Source organism: Symphalangus syndactylus, chromosome 15, assembly GCF_028878055.3.
Source record: "Symphalangus syndactylus isolate Jambi chromosome 15, NHGRI_mSymSyn1-v2.1_pri, whole genome shotgun sequence".
Taxonomy (NCBI): Eukaryota; Metazoa; Chordata; class Mammalia; order Primates; family Hylobatidae; genus Symphalangus; species Symphalangus syndactylus.
In genome coordinates, this window is record NC_072437.2 from 84,011,738 (window position 1) to 84,025,613 (window position 13,876).

The 13,876-nt window shown below is 38.8% G+C and overlaps 1 long non-coding RNA gene across 2 annotated transcripts; it reads left to right on the plus strand.

The window, feature by feature from the left end:
- The first annotated feature begins 1,713 nt into the window (after positions 1 to 1,713).
- On the plus strand, positions 1,714 to 13,876 carry LOC129463697 (uncharacterized). 2 transcript variants are annotated; one of them, XR_010115952.1, is made up of 4 exons: positions 1,714 to 2,835; positions 8,089 to 8,687; positions 9,387 to 9,564; positions 12,577 to 13,876. It is a non-coding gene; the product is annotated as an uncharacterized lncRNA (long non-coding RNA). The 2 variants fall into 2 exon arrangements; XR_010115951.1 differs by lacking the exon at positions 1,714 to 2,835 and having other exon boundaries at positions 7,796 to 8,687.

Consider the following 13,876-nt stretch of genomic DNA (forward strand, 5'->3'; position numbering starts at 1 on the left):
CCACTGATCCCACAGAAATACAAACCACCATCAGAGAATACTATCAACACCTTGACGCAAGTAAACTAGAAAATCTAGAAGAAATGGATAAATTCCTCGACACATACACCCTCCCAAGACTAAACCAGGAAGAAGTTGAATCTCTGAATAGACCAATAACAGGCTCTGAAATTGAGGTAATAATTAATAGCTTATCAACCAAAAAAAGTCCAGGAACACATGGATTCACAGCCGAATTCTACCAGAGGTACAAGGAGGAGCTGGTACCATTCCTTCTGAAATTATTCCAATCAATAGAAAAAGAGAGAATCCTCCCTAACTCATTTTATGAGGCCAGCATCATCCTGATACCAAAGCCTGGCAGAGACACAACCAAAAAAGAGAATTTTAGACCAATATCCTTGATGAACATTGATGCAAAAATCCTCAGTAAAATACTGGCAAACCAAATCCAGCAGCACATCAAAAAGCTTATCCACCATGATCAAGTGGGCTTCATCCCTGGGATGCAAGGCTGGTTCAACATATGCAAATCAATAAACGTAATCCAGCATATAAACAGAACCAAAGACAAAAACCACATGATTATCTCAATAGATGCAGAAAAGGTTTTTAACAAAATTCAACAACCCTTCATCCTAAAAGCTCTCAATAAATTAGGTATTGATGGGATATATCTCAAACTAATAAGAGCTATCTATGACAAACCCACAGCCAATATCATACTGAATGGACAAAAACTGGAAGCATTCCCTTTGAAAACTGGCACAAGACAGGGATGCCCTCTCTCACCACTCCTGTTCAACATAGTGTTGGAAGTTCTGGCCAAGGCAATCAGGCAGGAGAAGGAAATAAAGGGTATTCAATTAGGAAAAAAGGAAGTCAAATTGTCCCTGTTTGCAGATGACATGATTGTATATCTAGAAAACCCCATTGTCTCAGCCCAAAATCCCCTTAAGCTGATCAGCAACTTCAGCAAAGTCTCAGGATACAAAATCAATGTGCAGAAATCACAAGCATTCTTATACACCAAAAACAGACAGAGAGTCAAATCATGAGTGAACTCCCATTCACAATTGCTTCAAAGAGAATAAAATACCTAGGAGTCCAACTTACAAGGGATGTGAAGGACCTCTTCAAGGAAAACTACAAACCACTGCTCAATGAAATAAAAGAGGATACAAACAAATGGAAGAACATTCCATGCTCATGAGTTGGAAGAATCAATATCGTGAAAATGGCCATACTGCCCAAGGTATTTTATAGATTCAATGCCATCCCCATCAAGCTACCAATGACTTTCTTCACAGAACTGGAAAAAACTGCTTTAAAGTTCATATGGAAGCAAAAAAGAGCCTACATTGCCAAGACAATCCTAAGCCAAAAGAACAAAGCTGGAGGCATCATGCTACCTGACTTCAAACTATACTACAAGGCTACAGTAACCAAAACATCATGGTACTGGTACCAGAACAGAGATATAGACCAATGGAACAGAACACAGCCCTCAGAAATAATGCCACATATCTACAACTATCTGATCTTTGGTAAACCTGACAAAAAGAAGAAATGGGGAAAGGATTCCCTATTTAATAAATGGTGCTGGGAAAACTGGCTAGCCATATATAGAAAGCTGAAACTGGATCCCTTCTTATACCTTATACAAAAATTAATTCAAGATGGATTAGAGACTTACATGTTAGACCTAAAACCACAAAAACCCTAGAAGAAAACCTAGGCAATACCATTCAGGACATAGGCATGGGCAAGGACTTCATGTCTAAAACACCAAAAGCAATGGCAACAAAAGCCAAAATCGACAAATGGGATCTAATTAAACTAAGGAGCTTCTGCACAGCAAAAGAAACTACCATCAGAGTGAACAGGCAACCTACAGAATGGGAGAAAATTTTTGCAAACTACTCATCTGACAATGGGCTAATGTCCAGAATCTACAATGAACTCAAACAAATTTACACGAAAAGAACAAAAAACCCCATCAAAATGTGGGCGAAGGATATGAACAGACACTCCTCAAAAGAAGACATTCATGCAGCCAAAAAACACATGAAAAAATGCTCATCATCACTGGCCATCAGAGAAATGCAAATCAAAACCACAATGAGATACCATCTCATATAAGGCTTGCTTATATCAGACCTACTCAATTTTATTTGTTCAAAAACAATAAGGAACTAGAAACATATATGCAGAGCTAGCTTTATGTGTAAACGACCCCACACTCAGAAGAAATCAAAGCTCGGTTCAGTGCTCTGTTGTAGTCCTGAAATTCTTAATAATTTTGAACAAGGCTCTGAGTTCATGCACAAGGCTCTTCAAATTAAGCAGCCACTCCTGCACTATATAAGATGAAGCTTGGCTGTTGAATTCTTTATTTTTACTTCCCCTGCAATTGGTTCTTTTCCAGCTGCCTTTTTTTTTTTAGAGCAAGGAAGAACAGTTGACACATGAGATAAAATGCAGGTGCCTGGAATCCTTTAGACCATCGCAACAGTCTTATCAGGGATCCAACTTTAAATAACACCTCTTAGGAATGATAAAAGCCTAAAACAATGTTTTGGCAATTCCAATACTAAGAAAAAGTTTAGCTTCTCTTAGTAACAGGTGTTTTCTACCATGAATTCTGAGTTGCCCACAGTGGAATCCCTTTCTCTTACACAGCCTTACCAGAGCTTTTTTTTTTTTTTTTCTAGGTGGAGTCTCACTCTGTTGCCAGACTGGAGTGCACTGGCACAATCTCGACTCACTGCAATCTCCGCCTCCCGGGTTGAAGCAATTCCCCTGCCTCAGCCTCCCAAGTAGCTGGGACTATAGGTGCGCACCACCACGCCTGGCTAATTTTTTGTATTTTAGTAGAGATGGGGTTTCACCATGTTGGCCAGGATGGTCTCGATCTCCTGACCTTGTGATCTGCCCGCCTCAGCCTCCCAAAGTGCTGGGATTACAGGCATGAGCCACCATGCCTGGCCTGCCAGAGTTCATTTTTAAGATTTAGCCTGACTTGTTTTATTCTTCATCCACTCATTTATTCTTAGAATCCTTCATTCAACAAATATGAAGCATCTACTATGTATGAGACACTGTTACAGGTCTGAATAAAAAATTATGTGGCACAGACCTACTGTTGCTATCTAGTAAATTATGTGCTGCAGTTAACCCAACATTAACAACAGAAACAAGAGGACAGTAAAATCAAAGGCAGCCTGAGTATCATCAAGGATTTATTAGTTACTCTCCATGTTTCCATGGTTACATTAAAACAACAAAACAGAAAGAATGAACAATTCCTACTGATTCATGTACTATGTTGTAAAGAGGAAAATTTCCCCACCAAATTTTGGTTAGTTTTTTTTTTTTTTTTAATATACCAACCAGATGAAGAAAAAATAGCACAGATAATAATAGTATTAGTGATAATTTTGCAGTTAATACTAAAGTCACTTTCACTTGTATTAGGAACTCATTGCATGATGTACCTTTCTGAAAAATTTGATTCCCAATTATATTTGAATTAAACTAACATTTGCATTGGTGCTGCCTTCCTGGACTTATATGGTTCAGGTATGTATCGAATGTCAAAGGAAAGACAGCATGTGACTACACAGGCCAGTGAAAACTTGCAAAGCCAGAGACACTCATGCTGAGAATTGCAGTGTCATATGAAAACGCTTCTTCTCGCCTTTCAGTATCTTGGCAGGCTTGTAGAAATGCATACCACATAAACCAAATAGGAAATAAGGGCAAAGAGAATATAGTAGAAAAATAAGGTAAAAAAAAAAAACAAACCTCACAGGTAAAGTTATTATTCACAATGCATGACAAATGGTCCTGTATTTTTTTAAAAAATAGAAATGGAATCTTGCCTGTTGCCCAGGCTGGCCTGTATTTTTGAAAGCTGAGTTCTTCTTACTTAATTCTGAGTTCCCTGGTAGCCAAAACCAAGAGGAAAACAAAATTACACTATTTATAGTGTTTTTTTTTTAAAGTGTTCTATTTTTCCTTTTTTTTTTTTTTTTTGAGACAGAGTCTTGCTCTGTCACCCAGGCTGGAGTGCAGTGGTGCAATCTTGGCTCACTGCAACCTCTGCCTTCCTGGTTCAAGTGATTCTCCTTACTTAGCCTCCCGAGTAACTGGGATTACAGGTGCCCACCACAACGCCTGGCTAATTTTTGTATTTTTAGTAGAGACGGAGTTCATGATGTTGGCCAGGCTGGTCTTGAACTCCTAACCTCAAGTCATCCACCCACCTCGGCCTCCCAAAGTGCTGGGATTACAGACATGAGCCACTGCGCCTGGCCTAAGTGTTCTTGAGATAAAAATTACCCAACTCTAGAGATCGACACCAATGTTTCTATGGATCCCCAAAAGAGCACATTGTATGATTGCAGTAAATGACGCCATCAGCCACAAAGTGGGGACTATTTGTTATAAGTCTTGTGACCTCTGTCATTTGTTTATTCGTTAACATTTATTCTTGTCAATGCTTAATGTTTATAGAATAATTTTGTGGCTTTTCCATAAAGAGAAAGATTTTAAAATATTTATTTATAGCATTCCAGGAAGAACACAGGAATAAAAGAAGAAACAAAAGGAGAGGTGAGCAGGAAGACTGATTAGGGAGCAGAGAGCAGTCCTGAGAAATTAACCCTGTTGGATTTAGATTCCTAAGCAATGACCTAAGAATGTCCCGTGGGAAGATGCGAGGCATTTAACAGGCAGAGATGGAGTCCAGAGAGTCTCTGGGCGTGACATCCAGATAGTATTTGAGGGCTATTTAAACATATATTTTTAAATAGGCTTTATTTTTTAGAGCAGTTTTAGCTTCACAGAAAAACTGAGCAGAAGTACAGAGAGTTCTCATACACTCCCTTCCCCCACACCCACAGCCTAACCCACTATCAACATCCTGCACCAGAGTGGTGCATGTGTTACAATCACTAAACCTGCATTGGCACATCATGTTCGCCCGAAGTCCATAGTTTAGTGTTCACTCTTGGTGGTGTACATTCTATGGGTTTTGACAATGCATAATGACATATCTTCACCGTTATAGGCCCATATATTTTTATCCTCAGGAAATTGCAGTTCCTTGTAGTCCTGAGGCTAGACATAAGCATGAGGTTAAGAAAAAGTTTAGGTTCTGTTAGTAACACGTGTTTTTTACCATGAATTTTGAGTTGCGGGAAGCAGAGTGCAGGATATGAGAACAGCAGAACCATGTGGTGGAAATGTCCCTGTTCCGGGGTAGAAATGGACAGGTCTGGGCCAAGAGAGTGGAGTGAGTGGCAGACTTTCAGCTCAGGAGTTTGTTTTTTTATGAATTCCAGGCTTTACTTTCTCTAGTCCTGGTCTGGAAAACTATAAATTCTGGAGGGCGGTGGAAATAGCATGTATAATGGGGAATAATGGAGTGTGGCATAAATCTAATTAGGAAAAGCCAATTATAATCTTACCTGAGAAGACTGAGATGCTTAGGGAAATGGATTACATTTTAAAGTTAATTAGGCAATAATATGTTACACCATTTGTTGAAAATCTTTCTAAAATGTGTATGTTCATTTCAGAGTTACAATAGCAGCAAGTTTTGGGGTCACATACCAGTTCCTAATTCCCCATTAAATTGCATGACAATACTGAAAACTAAAGACTGAAAAAGCACCAAAGTCAAGGTGGAATTTCCACTGACTGCATTATCCCTGGGTCCACAGTAAATGAACACACACACACACACACACACACACACGAAGGTAAAATTCTAGAGATAATCCTAGTATGGTAAAGGACAAGAAAGAATTTCCCATATGATTGCCATCATCAGTATTTAACATATTCTATATCAGAGACTTGAGTGCCCTCAAATTTTGTTATCTGAGAGGGGTACTGGAACCAATTCCCCATAGATACCAAGGACTGATTTCAAATCAGGGCTAACCATAGTCAGCTAAAAGATAATTTTTTAAAATCCCACTCATTAATGTTAGAAAAAAAGAAACAGAAAACACCTCACCAAGAAAGGTGAACAAGCTATGCTGAAGAAACCACAAAACTAAATAAGGTTTCTAAGAGCATCTTGACATCATGTTGCTGGAAGACCTGATGCTATTAAGATGTAACTTTTCAAGAATTTAACGTATGCCCTTAATGCAACATCAATTAAAATGCCAATTTTGAAGAAATTGATAAAATGATTATTGTAGATAATTCATTCAGAAAATAAGCTGAAACAAAGAGATTGGAACATTTCAATAATGCGTAAAAATGTGAGGGAATCTGGGGTGTCTGATCCTAATGTGTTTGATAAAACTACATTAGTTAAAATGAAAAATAAATACTATTTTACATATGTTTTGGAGTCAGACCTGGTTGGTTCTGTGCCAACTCCTAGCTAGGTTATCTTGGGCAAGTGGTTGAACCTTTCTAAGAAAATGAGTACACTACATGTATTATAAGACTGTGATTTGAACCAAAAGAGATAATCACTTAGCACAATTCCCACTACAATTCTACTGTTGTTTTATTTGATAACAGAATATTTAGGAAAATGTGTCCTATGAACCAAAAGGTCACTTTTTAAACCTGATAAAGCAAATAATTTACAATGACATAATATTATCAATCTATTCATGCTGCAATAATACCTATTGCTGGGAGTGGTATAGTAAGGTAGACCCAAGAGTGTTGCAACAGCCCTGGAGAGTAGCTTAATAATACTTACCAAGAGCTTCAAACATGTTTCTACCCTTTAATGAAGTAATTTAATTTTAAAAATCTAACCTAAGAAAAAGTGATATAAGGACCTATATATTAGTTGTTGTATTATATATAAATATTTAAATATTCACCAGTGAAACTATTAAAACATGATACAGCCACAGGAGAATATTTTAGGCTGTGTATATTTATGCAAATAAAGAATTATAAATGAATCGTAAAATGTTAGAGTAGAATAAAGAATGGATATACTGTATAATGCCAAATTTGCAAGTTAAAGCCATATAGATATCTATGTATGGGAAACATAAAATATAACATATCTCTGAATTATTAAATTTCTTTATGCTTTTCTTCTATATTTTCCAAATTCCACAATAAGCAATTACTTATAGTAGAAAATGTTACTTAAAATAATATGTCAGAACAGACAAGCCACTGTAGACCAAGAAAAAAAAAGAAGTATAAGATCTAAATATTCTTTAAATGAAATAAAATACGTCTACTTCCTGCCTCACTATTCAGCTTGGTTCAATTAGCTTAATGGATATTTTTGGCATTGATTTGGGTTATTTTAAAAGGCTTGGGATTATCTCTGAAAGTACTAATCTTTCTATAACATTTACAATATTAGATTATTAGGCCTAATGTGTGTTTAGGGGAATGACAGAATAGTCACTGGAATCATATATATAAATACTTATATCTTAATTGCTATTAACAGCATTACTGTTATAATTTTTCTTTTTCTCTTAAAAAGGAAAGTTCGTGAAAAGAAATTGAGGGTCACAGGTATTTGGATTCTTGTTAACGGAGATTCTCCTCTTTAATGAAAATTACAGAGTACCTATATGTAATAATTCCCTTTCTCATTAAAGAAATGAGCATAGCCCTTGGGATGTGTGAAATCTTAGTGGGAATTCCAATTTACTCACTAACTGCATGACTTTGACCAAAAACTTCACCTCTACCAACCTTGGTTACCTCAACTAAAACATGGGGAGAATCTTGAGTTGTTCTGAAGTTCTTCCTGATGCACCTCTGGCTAGAATGGGAAAACCCAGGCTTTTCCCCAGGGAACTAAATTTAGGGGACATTTTAAATAGAAAACAATGTGTAATTTTAAAACATGTATTTAAAAGACGAGAGCAAATCAACATATTCTTTCAGCAGTACAGAAAAACACTGATTTTAGAACAGGGTTAGCAAAAAGAAATTGTTAAAATTGGAATAACAGACCAGAGAGTGTGTTTGGAGCTGTATTTACTATTTGGCCTCCTTGCTTTTGTAGTAGAAATGCTTAATACATTCCCCAGCCCTCACCCCCATCTTGGTCCGCCCCTTTCTTTCTTCCAGGATCTTAGAAATTGAGTTATCTGGTTTATTAAATACTCCGATTCAAGAGGCCAATATTGACGTATAATCTGGTAAAGAGAAGACAAGGACATTCTACGTGGTTGGTGGGAAGCAGACAGCAGGAGGGAAGGTGGGTAAAAAAACGTGCTGCAGTATCCAGTGACCACCTGAAGAGCAGAAGTTTTCTTTCTCCCAATAACTAGCTAATTCTTGGTGGGAATGGTCCACGCTTCAACTTCCCTAGTTTTAGAAACATTTTTCTTCTTTGTGTTTACTGGATATGTGTTATAAAATGATTTATGTCCTCCCACCTCAAGTCATAGGTTGAAGCTCTAACCCACAATGTGATTACATTTGGAAATAGGGCCAGTAGAAAGGTAAATAGGCACAAATGAGGTCATGAGGATGGAGCTCTAATCCAATAGGACTGGTGTCCTTATAAGAAGAGGAGGAGATTCCAGACCTCTTTCTCTCTCCACTCACACGCAGCGAAAAAGGCTACACAGTGAGAAGGCAGCTGTCTGCAAGCCAGGAAAAGAGGCCTCAGCAGAAACCAACTCTGCCAGCACCCTGATCTTGAACTTCCAGGCTTCAGAACTGTGAGAAAATAAATTGATGTTGTTTAAGCTATCCAGCCTGTAGTATTTTGTTATAGAAGCCCAAGCTGACTAATAGAATGTGTTGCTCCATTACAAAAAAAAAAAACCCAACAACAAAAAATTCTGATTCGCTGATATTACCATAAATGCTGAAACAGCCTACACACTTCCAAATAACTAAAACCTAATAAAATGAACTTCATCTGAAATGACTCTGAATACATTCACAGACTGTGAACCACAGATTATATCTGAATCTCTGTAGATTAAAACATTTACTCAAGATTTTTTTTTTTTTTTTTGAGACGGAGTCTCGCTCTGTCCCCCAGGCTGGAGTGCAGTGGCGCGATATCGGCTCACTGCAAGCTCCACCTTCCGGGTTCACGCCATTCTCCTGCCTCAGCCTCCCGAGTAGCTGGGACTACAGGCGCCCGCCAACACGTCCGGCTAATTTTTTGTATTTTTTTTTTTTTTTTAGTAGAGACCGGGTTTCACCATGGTCTCGATCTCCTGACCTCGTGATCCGCCCGCCTCGGCCTCCCAAAGTACTGGGATTACAGGCTTGAGCCACCACGCCCGGCCAACATTTACTCAAGATTTTACAGGATTATCAATTTAAGCATTATTTATATAACGTGATACATAAAATCCTCGTGTTTTAATTTTAACTTTATGGCTTTCTTTGTACTTTTAAAATAGGAGTTTGTGACAACAATGTGATAATCAGAGCTACTGAAAAAACAAAAGGTGAATTACAATACACTGGGAATCTCCTGTATTGGATCAGAAACAAACGGAGTCAGATGCTGCAGAGCCCAGTGATTGTGTGGATATATACAGATGACTTAAAGATTTAAAACTACTTGGCTTTAAACAGGTGCCTTGAAAAGTGAATACAAATCAGGGGCTGTGGCATTTTTATTTGTGGGTATTTGTGTTTGTAAATGTACACATCAACTGTTTGAAAATCAGAAATCTCTAGGGCCTGGGCAAATAAGTAAAACAAACTTTATATCCACACCCATTTTCTTTACAGTATTTAAAAAGATGAAAAGTAGCTTGAGTGAGGACTTGAGCAGGGGGGAAAAAAGAAATACTATAAAATATTCAGAAGTCTGTAAAAAAAAAGATTACTGTAAGAAGGAGAATCAATATGAAAAGCACAGTACTGTTTGGCTCTCATCTTTCTGACTGTTTTAGCCCTGGGCAGAGGGACAGTCTTGATAGAAGAGGAGCTAAAACATTGACTGCTGGCATGCATATGTACATTTTGGTCCAAGGCTGTGTGAGTTAATCACCAAAGGGGAAAATGATAGCATTGGTTTTGGCAGTAAGAGTTGTAGAGTTAGCTAAATGATAGGCCTGGACAATAAAAATATTGGCTCCATGGAAGAAGGTGGAGACCAACACTAAGGAATCTAAGGATTAAAGGAGGTTTAAGAGACTGTCTCGTGTATCCTTGTTAGTAAGTGGATGCCAATTAATCAACTCTGTGGCCTGTGGCCTCTGCGGCCTGTCCTGGTCTCAGGACCTCTCAGAAGCCATTCCCAATCCCTCTTAGAATCCAGCTACAAGGATTAAAAGAATAAATTCCAGCCTGGATTTTGCAACATGTTGGACAAGTATCTCAAGAGTTATCTACCAAAGATAAACCCATTTGAATTCACTTTCATTTAAATATAAATTGTATGTATCAATTTGAAGAGTGGAAGAAGGCATCAGAAAAGCAAATATTTTAAAAAGCAAACACCCAATTTTGCCTTTTTGCTCACCGCAGAGCATTTCCACATTTAAAAACTAATGTGAAATCTTCATAAATTCTACTCTTATTTATCCTTAAGTACTATACTTAGCATCATAGAACTTGAAGGTAACCTGCGGATCAGCTTATTCAAGCCCTCAGTTTTATCCCCAAAGCCCAGAAGTTTACAACTGCCCAGGACTCACAGGTGTTCCACAGAGCCACAAATGCTTCACGTCCCAAACTGAGCTCATTGTGGTGCACCAAATTTGTTCCTTTTCTTACAACGTTTATGTCAGATAATAGTGGAAGTATATTCCAATTACATAAAAATTTAGGAAAAGTTTAAACTCTTAATCCCAAATTATATCATTTCTATTTTTTCATTTATTCATCTATTTATCCATCCATTTATCCATCAAGCGTTGACTTGTCATTGACTCCATAAAGGCACTCTGCTAGACTCTTCATACTTAGTAATTAAGTAGAATACAGCCTCTGCTGTCCAGAGTTTCAGTGTCTGGATGGAGAAAGTATATGCAAATAAACAGTGAGTGAAGTGCTCTAAAGGAATGCTGTGGTATAACAGAGAATAAAGGTCTGAATTCAGCTTGGGGTAGAGTCAAGAATACTTGAAAAAAGTGTCTTTTCCATTAAACTTTGAAAGTTCCATAGGATGTCCCCAGGTAGAAGTGCGGAGGAGGAAAGGCAGATATCATTCCACCTGAGTGATGTCAACAACCTCCTATCACACCTTCAGTCTTGTTCCCCTTAAACCTATTCTCCCTACTACAGCCAGATTGCCTGGGCAGACTTTCTAACTCTCCTTCCCTTTTCCCTTCCCTTCCTTAATTCTTTCTGCTCTTGTCACTTTGTTTTTTGTTAATCAAAACACAACCATAGTTAATACTTTTGTTAGAGTCAAAATACAAGAATGAAATGTTTGACTCTAAACTAAAAAATGCATATAGACGGAATAAGAAAGCAGGCTGTTCATTCAAAAATGCAAATTAAGTAATGCTTACAACTCTTCCATGGTTCTCTTATCTTACATAGAATAAATTCTTTTTTTTTTTTTTTTTTTTTTTGAGATAGGATCTTACTCTGTTGCCAGGCTGGAGTGCAGTGGCACATTCACAGCTTACTGCAGCCTTGACCTCCTGGGCTGAAGTGATCCCCTCATTCCCACCTCAGCCTCCTTAGTAGATGGGACTACAAGTGTGTGCCACCACACCCGGCTAAAATTTTAAGACATTTTTTTGTAGAGATGGGGTCTCACTATGTTGTCCAGGCTGATCTTGAACTTCTGAGCTTGAGCGATCTTCCTGCCTTGGCTTGCCAAAGTGCTGGTATTACAGACGTGAGCCACTGCACCTGGCCTAAAAGCCAAATTCTTAACACAGATGGTAAGTACGTATTGACTGCTCAAATTCCTCTGGGGAAACTGCATGCCCTCAACTAATGAGCAGTTGGCTAGGCATAGGTAACACATACAGGGCCACCACTACCCAATGCAACTCCTGTTTTTAAACCAGAATAAGATGCCATCCCTACACAGATAAATTATAAAAGTCACCCCGTCCATGGGGAAACAGCCCTATGCATACCCCGGCAGGCAAGCAGACACCATCTTGTGCAAATGAAAAGCTGCCTTTCCCTCCAAGAAAATGCAGCTGCATGCCAGGATACATAGCCTGGTGAGCAAATGGGCCTGGCTTTTGGCCCCCATTCACTCCCTGTGACCAGATGCCTTTGTGCAGTGCACAAACCATGGACAAATGATCTGGACTGCAAGCAGAGACTGATTCCTTCTAGGTACAGTGTTCGACTCAGGAGTATGTAGGCGACCAAGCAGCGTCGGAGTTTTTCAAGATTGATAAATAGATGTGAGGACAAAGAAGACTTCCCCCCGTGGGGTTACTAACCTGGGAAACTGTGTATTTTAGCCTGTTGTAGCCATTTTTTCACCATGTGGAAAGAGGCTATAATGTAAAGGAAATGCATAGAAAGACAGACGCACAGAGAGAGAGAGAGTCCTGATACTACTGCCTGAGATTTTATCTATATCCAGCTAAGTCTGAGGCCTTGTCTGGCTGTAGGCTGTCTAGTTATGTAAGACAATGGATTCCATCTTTTTTTTTTTTTTAGACGGAGTCTCGTTCTGTCGCCCAGGATGGAATTGCAATGGCGTGATCTCGGCTTACTGCAACCTCCGCCTCCCGAGTTCAAGCAATTCTCCTGTCTCCGCCTCCAGAGTAGCTGGGATTACAGGTGAATGCTGCACACCCAGGGTTTCACCATGTTGCCCAGGCTGGTCTCAAACTCCTGAGCTCAGGGAATCCACCAACCTCAGCCTCCCAAAGTGCTAGGATTACAAGTGTGAGTCACTGTGCCCAGCCAATTCCATCTTTTAAAGTTGGCTTGTTTCACTAAAATATTGTCACTAAAATAGCCTGTATACATATAGCTTATCATAGGGTTTGCAAATTTATATGTCTATAAAAGCCCTATGCAAAAGAAAACAATATGATCGAGACAATATGGAGTGTTGGGGACTGTGACAAAATTGGGAACCACTGCCCTATCTTGAAGAACCTTCTCCTGCTTATCTCCAACTGACCTGAAAAATGTATGTCCAGCAGAGCTGAGTCTTGTACTTTTATTTTAAAGGGTACCCTGGAAACACAGATATTTATGCCAAAATCTTCTAATTTTTTAAATACTATCAACTAACTCTAAGTAATATTAAAACACCATGCAGGTCAAATGTGATATATTTGCAGGCCAGATCAAGTCAGCAGTTTGGAACTGCTGACATATGTTACTGCAGAATGTGTTCTGTTCTTCCTCTCTGCTACATGTCATTCTACTCCCAATTACCTTCCACCTTACTCTCTCTGCTCCAAACTTTTTTTTTTTTTTTGAGATGGAGACTCAGTCTGTCACCCAGGCTGCAGTGTAGTGGTGCGATCTCGTCTCACTGCAACCTCTGCCTCCTGGATTCAAGCGATCCTTGTGCCTCAGTCTCCCGAGTAGCTGGGATTACAGGTACCTGCCATAATGCACAGCTAATTTTTGTATTTTTAGTAAAGATGGGGTTTTGCCATATTGGCCAGGCTGGTCTCAAACTCCTGACCTCAAGGGATCCACCCACCTCGGCCTCCCAAAGTACTGGGATTACAGGTGTAAGCCACCATGCCCAGCCCCAAACTTCTTTTAGCTCCTTGAATACCCCACTCTCTTTGGAACCTCCAAACTCTTGAGAATGCTGTTTGTTACCTCTGACTGAAACTCTTTTGTCCTCTCTTCTATCCTTTGATCTCTCAATTGTCACTTCTTCCAAAAAACTTTCTCTGGAATCCTAAGTCTGGGTTAAATATGACGCCTCTGTGTATTTTTTGAAAAAAAAAAAAAAAAAAAATAGAAGAAACAAAGAAACAAACAAAAA